The sequence below is a fragment of the Mastomys coucha genome, unplaced genomic scaffold (genome assembly GCF_008632895.1).
Source record: "Mastomys coucha isolate ucsf_1 unplaced genomic scaffold, UCSF_Mcou_1 pScaffold15, whole genome shotgun sequence".
Lineage (NCBI taxonomy): Eukaryota > Metazoa > Chordata > Mammalia > Rodentia > Muridae > Mastomys > Mastomys coucha.
Window position 1 is genome coordinate 152,007,226 of NW_022196897.1, and position 4,706 is coordinate 152,011,931.

The 4,706-nt window shown below is 50.3% G+C and overlaps 1 protein-coding gene across 3 annotated transcripts in view; it reads left to right on the forward strand.

Moving 5' to 3' along the window:
- The first annotated feature begins 573 nt into the window (after positions 1-573).
- The window catches only part of Ncoa3 (nuclear receptor coactivator 3), an 85,759-nt gene continuing 81,626 nt past the window's right edge, over positions 574-4,706 (forward strand). For all 3 annotated transcript variants that reach the window (XM_031372797.1, XM_031372796.1, XM_031372798.1), the window contains exon 1: positions 574-728. The gene's annotated coding sequence lies outside the window, so the exon portion shown is untranslated. The remainder of the gene's footprint in view (positions 729-4,706) is intronic.

A 4,706-nucleotide genomic window follows, 5' to 3' on the forward strand; every position in this document is an offset into this window, starting at 1 on the left:
TTTTATTTTCCTATTCCGTTAGATTCAGGCTACTTATTTTGGTTTGCTTTGGCAAGAACACTACCTTGTTAGCTTTCTGTTCTCTGCACTGCGTCCTATCGGGAGGAGGCATGGGGTGAGAGTTTGAGCCACTTCTGGTGGAACCAAGTTTTAAGATGCACTTGGTTAAGGTGATGTCTCTCGGTTCTTCCCACTGTAATGCAAGCTGTTCTCTGGTTTAAATCACGATACTCGGAAACCAAACCTGGGGACTGCACACCTTATAACTCAAAACCCTTTCAAGTCAGTGACTTAGCAGGGGCTCCTGACCTCCGGCCTCAGTTTGCTCGTCTGAAAAGTAAGGACGACGCCCCCTTAGCTATTGGTCTTGAGGAACGGTGCTTGGCGCACAATGAACACTCCATAGATGTCAGGAATTCCAGGATGGAGACAGGCACACGGGAAAACGAACCCAGGACGCCCGCTTCAGCTCCAGCAGCTGAGTGAGCCCAGGGGAACCCAGGCCTCGCGGCCACGCCCCCTGGCTCGCGCACGGCCCCCTGGGACCCGTAGTGCTGGGCGTGGCCGTGGGACTACAAATCCCGGCGGCCCCCGCGCCGCGGTTTCAGCGGCGGCTGCCTCTGCTCCTCAGAGCGCCGGCGGCGGCCTCGGTGGAGTCGGTGTCGGCGGCCGGGGCTGAGCTGTGAGTTTCCGATCGAGAACAGCGTTGGGGAAGATGGCGGCGAGCGGTGAGTGGAGAGAAAGGCAGCGGCGAGCGGCGGGCGAGGCCGGCGGCATGGCCCGAGGCGGGGGTCTTGGGGTCGCCCGCAACGCGCGGCGCAGGCGACAGGGATCGGGCGGGCGGCGCTGGGCTCCGGGGCCCGTGCAGGGTCGCGAGGAGTTCGCGGCCGCGGCCTCTGCTGCTGGAGCTTCCCCGGCCGAATCTCGGGTCGGAGAAGCTCCGCGTAGCCTCCTCTTGCCGCCGGCGCCGCCCGGCGGGGCGGACGCGGGCGGCTCCTCCGGCAGGAGCTGCGGCTCCGCTGCGAGCGGGCGCGGCGGGCACGGAGTCTGCGGTGCGCGCGGGGTGCGCGCGGGGTGAGCGCGGGGTGTGTGCGCGGTGAGAGTGGGGTCTGTGGGGTGTGCGGAATGGATGTGGGGTCTGCGGGATGAGTCTGCCAGGTGTGTGGGGTGGGTGCAGGGTGAGTGCGGGGGTCTGCAGGGTGGATGCAGGGCGAGTAAGATGAGTGCGGTGGGCGAGGTGTGTGCTGGTGTGTGTGTGTGTGTGTGTGTGTGTGTGTGTGTGTGTGTGTGTGCCGGGTGAGTGGAGGAGGTACGAGGAGGGATGAGTGCGAGGTCTGCGGTCTGTGTGGGGCGAGGGGCGAGGGCCGGGTGGATGCTTTGCGGATGAGGAGTTCGAGGTGTGGGTAGTGTGGATGCGGGGTCGGCCGTCTGTATGGGATGAGTGTGGGGGTCTGCGGGCTCTGCCGTCTGGTGTCGGCTTTCGTCTTCCGAAATCCCCAGTCTAGGTTCGTTCATTGATTCAGTTTGCAATAGTTTAAGTGAACCCGAGCCGCACAGCCTGAGAGAGAAGCGGGAGGCAGTGCTACTTCGTAGGCAGCTGGAGGGGTGTCTAGGGTGGAAAAGTTAAGCAGCAGAGCAGCTGGGAGAGGCCAGAGCATCTTAGGCCCGCGGAGCAGGAGCTCAGGACTGCACACTGTGGGACACAGAAGGTTGGAGAGTGTCTCGAGGTCGAGAAACTCCCCCCCCCCCCCCCCCCCCGCAAGTGCGAAGACTTCCTTTTTCTTTTTCTTTTTCCAGTTTCTGAGTAGCACTTCAAAGCCAACTTATTTTTGTAATTAAACTTGTAAGGTAAAAAAACTAGGAAGGCAAGTCAGCCCCCGGTCTGCTGAAGGTGGACCGAATAAGATGAGAGGTCCTGTATCAGGGTTTCTGTAGCCTGAGATTTAAATGCTGGCCCTCGGATCGGTTGGCTGATCTCTGCTGTGCCCAAGCCTCATTTGTTTCTGCAGGTTGTTGCAGAAATGAGTTGCTGGAGCCAAGGGTGTGTGGATTCAGATCTTCAGCAGAAACTGTTGTGGACTAACACGGCAATGCAAACCTCTGAGTTTGTGAGCCATTTGTTCTTTTAAAAAGTTAAATAACTATCAGTTATTTAGAATAGGTTTTTCCACATCTGACACCTAACTGAAAAGGTCTGGAAATACTGAAAATGGCATCTCTTCTACTTGAAACCTTGTCTGAGGCAATGACTGTTAGCATTTCTAGGAGTAAGTTTGGCTTTGGGACTAAAGACTAAACTATTAGCTGGGCAGTGGTGGCGCACGCCTTTAATCCCAGCACTTGGGAGGCAGAGGCAGGTGGATTTCTGAGTTCAAGGCCAGCCTGGTCTACAGAGTGAGTTCCAGGACAGCCAGGGCTACACAGAGAAACCCTGTCTCGAAAAGCCAAGAAGAAAAAAAAAAGGCCTAAACTATTTTCACTAGAAACAAACCCCAGCTGGTATATACTGAGAGCAGGAAAGGGGAGGTGGGGGTAGTATTTTCTTTTTTTGCTATTTTAAACTGGTAGGAGCTGGAGAGATGGCTCAGTGCTTAAGAGCGCTGGCTGCTGCTCTACTGGAGGACCTGGGATTGGCTCCCAGCATCCAGCAACCATCTACAGCTCCAGTTCCAAGGGATCGGTCGCCCTCTTCTGGCCTCTGTAGATATCAGACCCACCTGGTGCACTGATTGACATGAATTAAAAAAAAAAATCTTGATAGTTGGTAGGCTCTTGAATTTAGTGCTTCTGCTGTTTGCTGTATTAAAACCCTTAAAGATGTCTGTGGGATGTAGAACCCTGAGGCTTCCTTGTAAGACGAAGCCTCTGTTAGTAACACGTAAAGTGATACCCGACCACTGTAGCTTCTGTGTCGCCGGAGGTAGCTTCAGGTTCTGAATTTAAATGAGCAGTAATCTAAACTGCCTGCGATCCCAAATTATAGGGTATTTTATATGTTGATAGAAGAGACTTAATTGTCCAATCAGCATTAAAAAACAAAAAGGCCGCATGTTAGCTTTCAGCATATAGAAAGAAGTACATTTTATAGCTGGGGATTGTAGGCAAAGCGGGAGGCTCTAATTGTAAGCAGTTATGGAGGATATTTCAATCAGAAAACTTTTTTTTTTTTTTTTTTTTGGTTTTTTGAGACAGGGTTTCTCTGTGTAACCCTGGCTGTCCTGGAACTCACTCTGTAGACCAGACTGGCCTCAAACTCAGAAATCTACCTGCCTCTGCCTCCCAAGTGCTGGGATTAAAGGTGTGCACCCCCACTGCCTGGCTAGAAAACATTCTTTAAAGAGGTCTTCAAAACATAAACTCCAGCATATAATCAAGATTGTCTTTTTTTTTGCCCCCCCCTTAAAAAGATTTATTTATTTATTACATGTAAGTACATTGTAGCTGTCTTCAGACACTCCAGAAGAGGGTATCAGATCTCATTATGGGTGGTTGTGAGCCACCATGTGGTTGCTGGGATTTGAACTCAGGACCTTCAGAAGAGCAATCAATCGGAGCTCTTAACCGCTGAGCCATTTCATTAGCCCCGTCTTTTTTTTTTTAAAGATTATTTTATTTTTATGTGTATTTTGCCTATGTGTATGTGTATGTATATGTCTGTGCATCATGTGCATGCTTATTGCTTAAAGGTCAGAAGAGGGTGTCAGATCCCTGGAACTGGATTTAAGGATGCTTTGTGAGTAGGGCATAGTGTTGAATGCCTTTAATCTCAGGATTCTGATGACAAAAATAAGTGTATCTCTGAAGCCAGCCTGGTCTACAGAATGAGTTCCAGGACAACTAGTGCAATACAAAGAAACCATGTTTCTAAAAACAAAACAGAACAAAACAAAACAAAAAATGTTTGGGAGCCATCATGAGGGTGTTGGGAATCAAACCTAGGTGTTCTGTAGGAACAGCCAGTGCTCTTTAAAAAAAAAAAAGATTTATTTTATGTATATGAGCACACCATTGCTCTCTTCAGACACATCTGAGGATGGTATCAGATCCCATTACAGATGATTGTGAGCCTCCATGTGGTTGCTGGGAATTGTACTCAGGACCTCAGGAAGAGCAGTTGATGTTCTTAACCGCTGATCCGTCTCTCCAGGCGCAGCCAGTGCTCTTAACCACTGAGCTATATATCTATCCAGTTCCCCAAATTTACATGTATGGGTGTTCTGCCTGCATGTATGTTGGTTGGTACACCACATCTTGCCTGTACCTGGTGTCTGTAGAGGCCAGAAGAGAATGTTATGAGTCCTTGGAATTGAGTTAAATAGTGAGCTGCCATGTATATGCTGAGATTTGAACCCTGGTCCTCTGAAAGTGGAACAAGTGCTAAGCTATTGCTCTAGCCTGCCTTTGGTGTTTTGAGATGGTCTCATTGCTCAGGCTGTTGTGGAACCCAGAGCTTATATTTCTGGTTGGTCTTGAACTCATGATCTTCCTACCTCACCCTTCAGATGCTGGGATTGGGGACGAGTGACACTTCAGGATTATTTACTACTTTTTGCAAGTCTCTGAGTCATTAAGTTAATTAGTTTAGCAACTAGGATGGCCTTGATTGAACTCCGTCTCCTGTTTCAGTTTCTCAAGTGAGAATGAAGGGCCTGTTCCACTTTGTTTTGCTAGAAAGTTTTTTTTTGTTGTTGTTGTTTTTTGTTTGT